The sequence below is a fragment of the Myotis lucifugus genome, unplaced genomic scaffold (assembly GCF_000147115.1).
Source record: "Myotis lucifugus unplaced genomic scaffold, Myoluc2.0 scaffold_45, whole genome shotgun sequence".
NCBI lineage: Eukaryota > Metazoa > Chordata > Mammalia > Chiroptera > Vespertilionidae > Myotis > Myotis lucifugus.
In genome coordinates this window covers 3953932-3966715 of record NW_005871093.1, presented here as the reverse complement: position 1 = coordinate 3966715, position 12784 = coordinate 3953932, and positions in this window count along the sequence as shown.

The window sequence follows — 12784 nt, the reverse complement described above, 5'->3', positions numbered from 1 at the left end:
CAACCTCAGTAACATTTGAGCTTGGAGAGTTTTCTATGGCCAACTTCTAAACAAGTCCCATGAGTCTCCCTCTGAGCTGTCACCGCTGCCATTGTATAAATAGCCTCTCTGGTCAAATGCTGGTGATCAAGATTCATGGCACCAGCAGTATTTCCCCCAGGGAGACTGCCAGGGACATAGTCTCTGCTATGTATCCCTTCCCTTTTTAAGAAATTAAATAAAAATCATAAGCAGATTATATCAAGCAGAGAACCTTAAATCATATATTGTTATACATAAAGGAAGTGTGCTCTTAGAGCCTTCGTGTATTTCTGGGAGAATCAGATTAGTGTAGGTAAAATTATAGACCTGGAGGATCGCTGTTGACATTCAGGTTCATGAAGCTGTTTTATGAAGAGCACATCATGACAATTCTTTGTGCAGAGCTGTGTTTCCCCAGGGTTTCCTGCATGCAAAGCAGCAGAAGGCATGTAACAGCAAGCAAGGAGAAGGCTTTCTAACTTCTCAGCTGTAGGGTCTGCCATTGTCACACACCTATGACCTGATACTTACTGATAAACTTACAAAGTCTCCTTAGATCCTACACCCTAAGAGAGCTTTGCAAGCAAAACCACTCAGGTGGCTCTGCAGATCTAGGAAAAGGAGGCAAGAAACCCAGACTAAATGGATCTAACCTCCATCTGACAAGACCACTTTCAAAGGGAATATGATTAAAATATATGCTGATGCACATCACCATTGCTTTTAGGGTGAAGACAGACTCCTTTACAAGACCTGTCTGAATAAACTCCAGATTACCTCTCCAAACTTATCTCATAGTCTAATTCTCTTCTCTCATCTTTAGACAGATGGGCCTTTTAGCCTCTCCTGCCCCAGGGCCTTTGCTCATGCTCCTACCAGCTCCTGAAAATTTCCTTTCTTCCTTCTTCATACAACTAACTTTTATTCATATTTGAGATACAAAATTTTTCTTTTTAAAAAAACCTTTATTGTTGAAAGTATTACATATGCCCCCCCCCCCTTTTTTTCCCTATTGACCTCTTCTACTGGGCTTCCACCTCCTGGTCCCCACCTCAGGTCTTCACCACACTATTGTCTGTGTCCATAGGTTATGAATATATGCATACAAGTTCTTTGGTTGATCTCTTCCCACTCATCCACCCATCCACCCCTACCTTCCCTCTGAGATTCAACAGTCTGTTTCCATGTTTCTATGTCTCTGGATCTGTTTTGTTCCTTAGTTTATTTTGTTCACTAGATTCCACATATGAGTGAGATCATGTGATACTTGTCTTTCTCTGACTGGCTTATTTGGCTTAGCTTAATACTCTTCAGGTCCCTCCATGCTGTCTCAAGAGGTAAGAGGTCCTTCTTTTTTACTGCATTTAAGCATCCCTTCTTCCTGGGCAGCTTCCTCTTACCTTTCTGTGTCCAAACCTCGATTGTAATGATTCACACATTGTATAATCCCCTTTGTAGCAATGATCATAATTGTGATCTTGTAATTGTTTGTGTGGTTGTTTGACAAAACTCCATCAGGGCAGAAACTTCAGTCATTTCTTCTTTCTCTCTAGAACCTCAGTATATAGATGGGCAAATAGATCCACAAAAATATTTGTTTAAGAAAAAATAAATGAATGAATGAATGAATGAATGAGCACCAAGTGCAAATCCCTCATCTTGAAGATGAGGTCACCCAAACCCAGTGAGGTAGGAACCTGCTGCAAGTTAGTGACTGAGCTGAGACCAGGACTAAGAGTCTTACAACCCTGAGCCCAGATCTCTCTCTCTAATGCTGCCTTTCTTTATAAATAAAATGATGATTCAGTTGACAAAAATAAAAAATAAAAAAATGAAAGCAAGCCAAAAGAAAATTAGAGAGTTTTCCACTCAATGGACCATCTTTGTGCTTGAAGAGAAAGGACAGTGCACAAAAGAAATCATGAAAAGAAGCAGGGGTATTATAAGCAAAGTACTTGCTATGAATAATAATGAACAAAAACATTCCTGCTTATTGTTTATCTAATTTTGAATTTTAATGAATAGCAGGGATGGTAATTACTCAATTCCTATGTTTATATAAAACCAACACATGAAACATCACAGTTCGATATTTATGAAGTGTCAGGTTCCCTTAAATACTCAGCTTTGCAATTAGAAGGGGAGCCTATTCATTAACATTTTAAACCAGATAAATAAAGAATAGAGTTGTTAATTATTCATTAAAATTTTAAAAACTGGAAATTATACACTCATCTTTGGGGTGTATCCATATCATTTAATTAACTATGAGTCAAAATGCTACTAAGAAGCATGTATCTACACACCTCAAAATTAGATGTAACACCTATTAGCAAATGGGATGATTTAATCAGGTTAACAATTCAGATTTATCTTCTATTTATATTAACAACACATTGCCAGATATCTCATGACTTAGAAAGAGCACAAGTTTTCAAGTCAATAGGAGCTGGGTTTCAATTATTTTTTTTTCTGAGTGACCTTTGGCTACTTGCTCACCCATACTGGAGTAATCCTCTATCCATAAGATGGTATTGTAATCTTACTTCACAGGGTTGTTGGGAGGCGTGAAAGGATGTGAAGTATGCACAATGATGGGCTCAGAGTCGATATCTGGTGAGTCCTGGTGAGTAGAACATTGCTCTGGCCCCAGCTCTGGCCCAGCCGTATGGAATAAACATCAGACTTTCTAAAAGCGATGCTCGGAAATCCAGTGAGAGGTCCAGATATCAAGAGCGGTCACCCACAAGCTGGAGGTATTTGAGCCTAGGAGGCTCTCTACATGAGAGTGTAGGGCTCTGTGGTGAAAGGCAGGGACCATGTGTGTTTAGCTCATCACTATATGCCCAGGGTATAGTAACCAGGATATAGCAAGTGTTCCTTGATATTTATGAATGAACAACTGTGTGACTATCCCTGTGGCACTCACGTCTCCGGAAGCTTTCTGCAATGCTCAGACTATCTCTCTTGTGCACAGGCACTTGTGTTCCCAGCTCTCTCCATCCTGCCAGGGTATTGGCACCCAGAGGAAGCCTGACTCAGAACCTTGTCAGCTGAGGCCTTTTCCTGATGGCTCCATGCCCCAGCGTTCCGGGACTACACTTCACTCCGTACCTCCTGTGTCTAGTTTTCAGATGAGTTTGGGAGCTGACAGCATCAAACAGTCCGTGCACTACTACTGCTCTGCTCATCTCAGAAAGTGCCATCCTCCTGAATCTCAGCACAGTGGCAGGGCCTGAAAGTTCAGTATTTGCCCTGCCCATGCCAAGTTTTGAGATGGGATAGCTTCATCCCCTGCCTGACTTGCTGTCCCTGTGTCATGATGTTAACTATGATTTTCTTGTCCCATGTCTCTACCAGGTTCAGAACTAGAGAAGACAAACATCTGTTGTTTAAGCACCCCCCAACCCCCTCCTCCACAAATGCATGCTACTTTGTCATGGCAGCCCTAACCGACTAATACAGGTACTGTTCTCCTCATTCATTTGGGCACATTTTGAGAAAGGAAATTAGAAGCTCTACAACACAATACAATGTATTTTATTTTATTTTTTTACCCAGACTGCCAATAAACTTGCTTACAGCCATAATTATATGTAGATAGCTGTGGTAAGTGAAGTTAGCACATCAAAACATGGGGATGAATATGGGTGGTTGAGCTCCAGGCCTCAGATACTCTTACCTATTCCAACGCCTATATCCTTTGCTCACAATACTGCCATCATCAAAGGTGCTTTTTAAACTTAGAGACCCTGAATCATCGATAAATTCAAAACTTGAATCGACCCTGTCATGCTGTGGCTAAGTGGGATGATCAAGTAAAGTTGAAAGTGTGAGCCAAGGCTTTTTAGGTACATGCAAATAAGGCTGTCGGACTTGCAGAACTCTGAGAGTTCCGTAAAATGTAGTATCCAAATAAGTAAAGGCTTTGCCCTCATCCTTTCTGATGACTGCACAGTTATTAGGGAGAGTATAGAGATACATGGGTCTGGCTGGGCCATGTCAAATCTAACCAAGGTGAAAGCCGGATGCTTTAGTATGTATTTAGAGACTACGGCCCGCGGGCCACATGCAAATACAAATATTGTATTTATTCCCGTTTTGTTTTTTTACTTCAAAATAAGATATGTGCAGTGTGCATAGGAATTTGTTCATAGTTTTTTTTTTTAAACTATAGTCCGGCCCTCCTGAGGGACAGTGAACTGGCCCCCTGTTTAAAAAGTTTGAGGACCCCTGCTTTAGTATGTATTTAGAGAATGAAGAGTAACAGTCAGATTTCAAATCCAAGATGGTAATTCCTTAAAGGCTACAAAGCATGGACAATAGGAATACTGGCAAGCCCCCTGGCATAGTAAGAGCTCTGCTCTTGAAACTAGAAAACCTGAACTCTCTACCCACTGGTTATTTATCTGAGTCATTTGTCCTCCCCAAATATCGATTTTCTAATCTAAAAAAACAGCATCACTGCATACCTATGGCTCACACTGTTGAGAGGCTCAAATGGGCAAATTATTGTGAAAAGACTTGAGAACTCCAAGTGTCAAGCGAAAGTAGACTCCTTATTCTTTAAAAAGAGATCATGCCTTCCTCTGAAGGACAATAGTAATTTAAGCACTTAGAATCCCACAGAAAAATTGCTAGCACTCCCTTCCTGTCCTGTTTTAGCTTTGACTTTTTATCTTAGGATAATTTTAGACTTAGGGAACAGTTTTGGTACAACCTTCATGCATCATCCCCCAATGCTAACATTTTGTATAACCATAGTAAAATGATCAAAGCTAAGAAATGATCACTAATATAATACTAATAGCTAAACTATTCAGAGTTCCCCATTTTTTGTACCAATGTTCCTTTTCTGTTCCAGGATCAAATTCAGAATCCCACATTGCACTTGGTTGTCATGTCTCCTTCGTCCCCTCCAACCTGTGACAAGCCTTTCCTGACTTAAGACTCAGTTACTTTACTGGTCTGTTACTTTATATGGTAAAAGGGACTTTATAAATGTGATTAAGAATCTTGAGATGGGGAAATTTCTGGATTATCTTGGTGGGCCCAATGTAATTACAAGGTTGTTTATAAGAGGAAGGCAGGAAGGATGGAATCAGAGAAGGTGTGATGATGGAGAGTGATGCAAGGCCACCAGCCAGGGAATGGTAGGGAGCTTCTAGAACCCGAGAAAGGCAAGGAAACAGATGGTCCCCTAAGCAGTTTTGGTGAACCTTTTGAGCTCGGCGTGTCAGCATTTTGAAAAACCATAACTTAACTCTGGAGCCGTGTCACATATAAAAATTTTTTGAGATTTGCAACCATAGTAAAACAAAGACTTATATTTTTGATATTTATTTTATATATTTAAATGCCATTTAACAAAGAAAAATCAACCAAAAAAATGAGTTCGCGTGTCACCTCTGACACACGTGTCATAGGTTCGCCATCACTGCCCTAGAGCCTCCAAATGGAACCAGCTCTGCTGACCCATTTTAACTTCCTGACTTCCAGAACTATAAGTGAATAAGTTTGTGTTGCTTTAAAACACTGCATTTGTGATCATTTATTACAGCAGCAGAAGGAGACCAATACAATATCTCAGCCCCATTAGCGCTGACGGCAAGTTTTTTGTCATCTATTTTTATCAGTGAGTCATCAGGCAGATTTAGAATTGCGACTCTGTGTGACTGAGAGACTTCTGCCGTAATGTCAGCTTGAGGAAGACAGCTCCGTTCAGAATGTTGTCCAATGGAAAGGGACCAGGAAATCTCCAAGTGGGGCAGGGGCATACCCAGGAGAATATCTAAGTGTTTTGTAAACAGGAAGCCTTGTGTGGCTAATGACACTTCATCCCCAATAACTTGCCCGCTTATAGCACACACACCTGTATGCAGCACCAAAAGAGGAGCTTTTCATTGAACACCAGGCAGGACTGGAGGTGAAATATATATTCTGTTTTTCCCCATCACCATAGCTTCTTTTTTTAACCCTTTATAGGGCAAAGAATAAAGCTCTGCATGTGGCTAAGCTAACAGAGGAAGGCTTTGGAGTTCCCTATCTTTTCATTAGACACCAAACAACCATTCAACACTGGCAGGGAGGGAAGAGGACAGGCCTTTTCACGCCTTTCTGATGTCCAGACTTCTGTAGAATGCCAACTTGCCGCATCGGATGCCTGCTGCCTCTGAGCTCTGTGTTTTCTTTGGGTTAAAGATCTGTTTTGATATATTGGAATATATAAATGCCCAAGGTATTAATCCTACCTCATCACAAAATTTTTAACTTCTGTAAATAAAAGTAGACAGATCTGTGAGGATCTCTCGACTGAATCTACAGGCAAGAAATTCTCCAGAGAATGGAATCAGCTTGCCTTCATTTTTGTCTTCATGTTATAGAATTTCTCCTGCCTCTGGAAAGACCAGGGCTGTTCACTGTTAAACATCAGATCATCCATTTGGTTTGATGTGGTTCAACAATGTGCATGTCATTCAGCTGATACCCTTTGCCTATTTCAAAGGCAGAGTGTGGGTAGGTCTAATTCCCATTCGCACGCCGAGAGATCAAATATGAATACTTCCCAAGGAAATGAGAATAAAATAGGCAGCCCACAGGTGCTTCTGTGCCCCAATTATATCCCATTTTCAGGCTGTGTTCTACTTCTAGAAATGACAGAAAATTGTGGCGTTTCCAATCTTTGCAGTATGGATTGAATCCATCATTCCGGAATCGTTTTAAAGTGGGCTTGCATCACGAAGGGCTTTTAAAACAGCCCAGTAGCTGGTCTGCTTGGTTTGAGACTTGGTCAGTTGGGAAAATATTTTGTTTCACCCAAAATGTCACCAAATTAAGTCAAAAGCAAAATATATCAATTTTGAGTTCTAAAGATGTATTCCTTTCAAATGAGAGATGGAAGCAGCATTTACTAAATACCTAAAGTATTCCATGCACTGTGCTGGTATTTTACATATTTTATTTCCCAAGTACAAGACAGGCCTGCTCTTCCTCATTTTCAGTGTAAATAACAGAGATGTGCTTTATTTATTTGCTTATTTTATGTAAAGATACTGTTGCTCTTCTCCAGGAGACCTGGGAGAAAGTTCAGGTGTGAGGAAGAGGCACTGTGTTGTGATGAAAAAAAACACAAGTGTTTTGGAACTGGGTTATAATCTCGGCACAACCATTTATTAGCTCTCTGGCTTGAGCAAGTTACAAGACCTTTCTGAAATGTTCATTTATATCATTTATAAAACGGAGATAACTTGTAGGGCCATTTCATTGTGTGTGTGTGTGTGTGTGTGTGTGTGTGTGTGTGTGTGTGTATCCATACCCTCATGCTTGTTAAGTGCCAGGTCCCTGTAGGTGTTCCATAAATGATAACTATTATTATTCAGTAAAATATGTAATCATCGGCTACCTCTTAATTGGCAGGACTACATCAGGCACTGGTACTCTGTGGTATACAATGGTTGGCCATTTTAAATTGTGTTTTCCCTCCTAAAGCAATAAAATAGATTCCTCCACTGCAGCTAATATTTGCAGAGAACCCCCTATGTGCAAAGACAATGTTTTAGGCACCGTAGGAGACTTAAGAGAAACATTACTAAACCATAAACCAAATGATCATGGTCCATAATGTTTCTATTATGTTGGTGCAGCCGGTATTCCCAGGGAAACAATCTGCATTCCTACAATCTGCTTGGTGAGTCTTCAGAGTGCAGGTAATACTGAGGACACACACAGACTTTTCAAGGGGTATTCAGCATATACAGCTTCAGAAAGCCAGTTTCCTCATTCTTACCTTGCATTTGTATTTTTTTTGCTAAAACTGTTTTACTTGAGAACGCACCGGCAGTTGAGGGGTCCTGGATCCTCAGTCCCCACTTTCCCTTAAATACTCACTTTTCTCACATTTTACAAGAGGAAGACAAATGTCTCATCCATCCCCACTCATACTCTGTAAAAAAATCTGCTGGGGCTTTGAATAAGGGAGAATTTTAAATGCTCATCTTGGGGTTGGGGAAAGATGAGATCTAACAACTGAAAAGCAAGTCTTTTTGAAAAGCAGATCGTTTTTATTCTTTGCTTTCAATTTGAGGACTCAATTACATTGTGAACAGGCAGATAGTTCAAATTGTTTTTTGATGGTATATCAAGATGAGTGTTTTGCAGATAACCTAAAAAATTGTCATTGTATTTTGTTTTAGTTTTTTGTTTTTAATTCTGCTCCCATCTACTCATTTAAGGACATGAGTTTTCTTAGCACTTAAATAAAAATTGAAAGTGGGGATACAATTTATACCAACTATTTCCATTTAAGGAATAAGCGATATTTATTCATAGATGCATGATCTAAATGAAAACTTTTCTTTTATCATTGAGATGTGATTTCTAATAAAATATTTATGTTTAGTAATAATCACAATATCATATATATATATATATTGTTTGGGTAAATTGGATATAATAATTATTATTCTGTTTGTAGCTCAGTCCACATTAAAACAAATAAAACTAGGGCCATAAAAAATTAAAAAACAATTGAAATTTAAATATCAAGGGAGAGAAGAGCAGCTTCTGCCATCCAGGAATTATAACTGGCGTGGAGTTCTCAAGAGCCAGCATGGAGCTGACAGCCAGATCATGGTGTCCTCCTGTTGGTTATCGACAGTCTCACTGACACAGATGTCACACTGGGGGTCTGGTGCTCTGTGCTCTGTGACTATGATGAATGAGGCAAAACAACAAACAAAACAAAGCACAGACAAAAATAAGAGTGTTTTAGTTCAGGATGCTGTGACAAAAACTACCATCAACTGGGAAGCTTATACAGCAAACATTTATTTCTCACAGTTCTGTATTCTGAGAAGTCCGAAATCACAGCACTGGCAGATTTGATGTCTGGTGAGGACCCACTTCTCAGTTTCTAGACGGCCGTCTTCTTGTTGTATCCTGATAAGGCAGAGAGGTGAGAGAGGTCTCTAGAATCTCATTTATAAGAACACAAATCCATTCATGAGGGCTCCACCCTCATGACCTAATCATCCTCCAAAGGTTCCACCTCCTAATACCATCACATTGGGGATTAAGAATTTGGATGGACACAGTCTACCCATAGCACAAATTTATCGTGAAAACCACAGAAGTACCAGACAGCATCCTCTGCCAGCTAATATGAGTGATTATTGCTTCATTACCAACTAGAGGCCCGGTGCACGAGATTTGTGCATGGGTATGGTCCATGGTCCCTAGGCCTGGCCGGCAATCAGGGCCTATCGGGGCCTTCCTGTTGCTGGCTGGGGCCTTCCTTTATTCTGCGCTGCCCCCTGGTGGGCAGCACATGGCATAGTGAGCAATGAAACTCCTGTCTCCTGGTCGAACTCCCGAGGGGACACTTTGCATATTAGGCTTTTATATATATAGATTACAGCTTTCACCATGCTCTCGTCTTCTCTCATCATGTGCTCCTGTGGTGTTTAGCTGGAGGGCTTTGGCAAAAAGGGATATGTCCCCAAGATTCATCCATTTGAAGACCTCATTGCCTTGGATGTAAACCTTGGACCCAATACTAGTGTTCATATCTGTGTCTCTACTTGTTTGATATGCCCTCTGCATGTGATGGAGAGAGAAGTTCATGCTAAATTGAGTTCCAGTATTCTGTTAAATACATCAGCATTGGGTTTATTTTGTGTTCTTGGAATATGTTCCCGTCTGACATTTTTGTTTATCTAATCAGACCTATAGTGTTCTCTGGTGAAAATTTTGAGTAGGCTTCTAACACTTGCTCCTGTGATCTGTCTGCTTGTCTTGTGTCTTGAGTGTTGTTTGTCTATAATACGAAACATCCATAGAGAGATGTATCAGTGAGGATCCAACCAGAGAAACAGAATCAGTATGAGCTATCTCTTTTAAGAGATTTATTGCAATAAATTAACTCATACAACTGTGGCAGCTAAATAGGCAAGTTCCAAATCAAAACCATTGGCCATCAGGAAGGCTGGAACTCTTAGCACAGCTAAAACTTTTGTTCACAGGCAGAATTTCTTCCTCAGGGAAGTCTAAGCTCTGCTTTTGACACCTTTCAATTTTTTGCATCAGAACCATCCAGATCATCTAGGACGAGCATCTCAAACTTGTGGCCCACGGGACGCATGTGGCCCACAATGAATTTTTGTGGCACAGCCAATATAACGGTATGTGATAAACATTTTAATAAAAATTTCGTAACTTAATTTTTAAAATATCCTGTTATACATAATTATTAATACCGAACTACAACATTCACTAATGACTGATTACTGTAATCGTGTTGCATTCATTTCCCTTACGCGCCTTACGCGCAGGCGCACCATTTCTCTCCACTAATACTAGCAGCAAATATTTTAGCAGCTGATTGCCATGTTATTAGTCTTGGACTGACTCATTTGGTGTGCACAACAGGAAATATTTCACTTTCAGAGAACAAGAAAAATAGGTTTATTTGCATTATGCTTATTAATTTGTGCAGTTATTCAGTGCCTGGTAAGTTAATGTTCAAGAAAAAATATTATTTTTTATTAAAATGTTCTATTATTTTATGTTAACAATTACTCATTTATTTCAGCCCTTTGTATTCAGCATGTCTCTATCGAAATAAACCTACGTTTCTATGAAAATTGAAGCTTTTGTTTTTTTGCAGCCCACATAAACTTAAACCTTGTTTATTTGGCCCATGTTAGCCTTTGAGTTTGACATGCTTGATCTAGGATAATCTCCTGTATGTAAAACAAGTGATTATGGATGTGAATCATATCTACAAATTATGGGCTTTAATCATATCTACAAAACATCATCACAGCAATATCTAGTTTAGTGTTTGACTGAATAACTGGGGGACTAGATTATAGACAAGCCAAGTTGACACAGAACATCAACCATCTTGGGCAGAAGATAGGACCAGGTCTGATAAATGTGTCCTCAAGCCAGGCCCCAGGGACGAGTAGTTCATTATGTCTCATGAAACTGGCCTTCTTTTGGATAAACTTCGACTTGGCTCAACATTTTACAACCTTTTAAAGATGTACCCCCAGACTTCTGTTGGTGTCCCTGAGAACTGTGTTTATTTTTGTCTGCCTGGAGTCGGGAGGTTTTGTCTGCTCTCTGAGGATAGCTGGGTGATGACTGGCCCTTGGCTGGGACCCAGAGCCTTGATGTTGCAGGAGCACCTTCCAAAGACAATGGAAGTTCTCCCCGGCTCCCCTCTGACTCCACTGGGCCTTTCTCAGGCCAGATGTTGCTTGCCCCTGTTTTCTCACTATCAAGCTGACTGTGTGCTTATCTCATGAACTGGCACAGTTTCACCAGGGCCAATTCCAAACCGCAAGGGCTACTTTGGGGAGCGTTTGAGAGGAATGGGAGTGCTTATTTGAAAGGTACCTTTGAATAAAAAGTGAAGATATCCTCAAGAGGACATTATCTGTCTTGTTTGTCTATAAAAGAGAGCACTTTATTTAACCCAGGAGTTGTTTCCTCCTGTGTTTTAGTACCTGGGAATTAACAATTGCTGACTTTTTAATTGTTTGGGCTGATAAAACTGTCAAGTGTGTACAAATCATATCAAAGCCAGCTGCACACCCCTTTCTTTAGTGAGCACATATGTCAAGGTCTGTTTTTCCACATCTAAACTGTTCTCATTCTGTAGAGAAAATACAATTAGCCTTTTAGAGTGATAATTTCATATTTGCCTAAAGCCCGCTGCCTCTCCACCCTGCTGTTCCTTTCTTGGGGAAAGAGAGGTTAAAGATGTTTTTAAAAGTTCAGTTGTTATGTCAGCACTCTATAAATATCTAGCCCAGATAAACACTCAGCAATGTCTAAAAAAAGAAAAGAGACAGAAAATTGTTAAACAATGTTTCTTTTTCTGGATCCCAAAAATATCTATATATATAAAAGCCTAAGCAAATATTGCAACCAAATGGATGACCGAACAGGTCGTGTGGGGCAACCAGGCTGTTTAGTGAGGGATGACCAAACGACTGAGCAGCAGGCTGCAAAGATGGCGGTGCCCACAGCCAATAGGAGGAAATATGCTAACTGACTGCCATGCCCTCAAAGATGGCAGTGCCCACAGCCACAAGATAGCTGGCAGGGGAGGGCAGTTAGGGGTGACCAGGTCAGGAAGGGTGGGTAGTTAGGGTTGACTGGGCTGGCAGGGGAGGGCAGTTGGGGGGATCAGGCCAGCAGGGGAGGGTAGTTGGGGGCGATCGGGCTGGGCAAACTTTTTGACTCGAGGGCCACAATGGGTTCTTAAACTGGACCGGAGGGCCGGAAAAAAAGCATGGATGGAGTGTTTGTGTGAACTAATATAAATTCAAAGTAAACATCATTACATAAAAGGGTACGGTCTTTTTTTTTTAGTTTTATTCATTTCAAACGGGTCGGATCCAGCCCGCGGGCCATAGTTTGCCCATGGCTGGGTTAGGGGCTGATCAGGCTGGCAGGCAGAAGTGGTTAGGGCCAATCAGGCAGGCAGGCAGGCGAGCAGTTGGGAGCCAGCAGTCCTGGATTGTGAGAGGGATCCCAGATTGGAGAGAGTGCAGGCTGGGCTGAGGGACAACCCCCCCACGCCCCAGTGAATGAATTTCGTGCACCAGGCCTCTAGTATTTATATAAAAGCCTTTGCTACTATAGCTATGAGGTCAGAAAAAAAATGGCTTTGGCTCCAACAGAAAACAAGAGTTGGGGACATGATTCAGTTAGTTTACCCTATAAAAATACTGATAGGACATAATTCTATTTG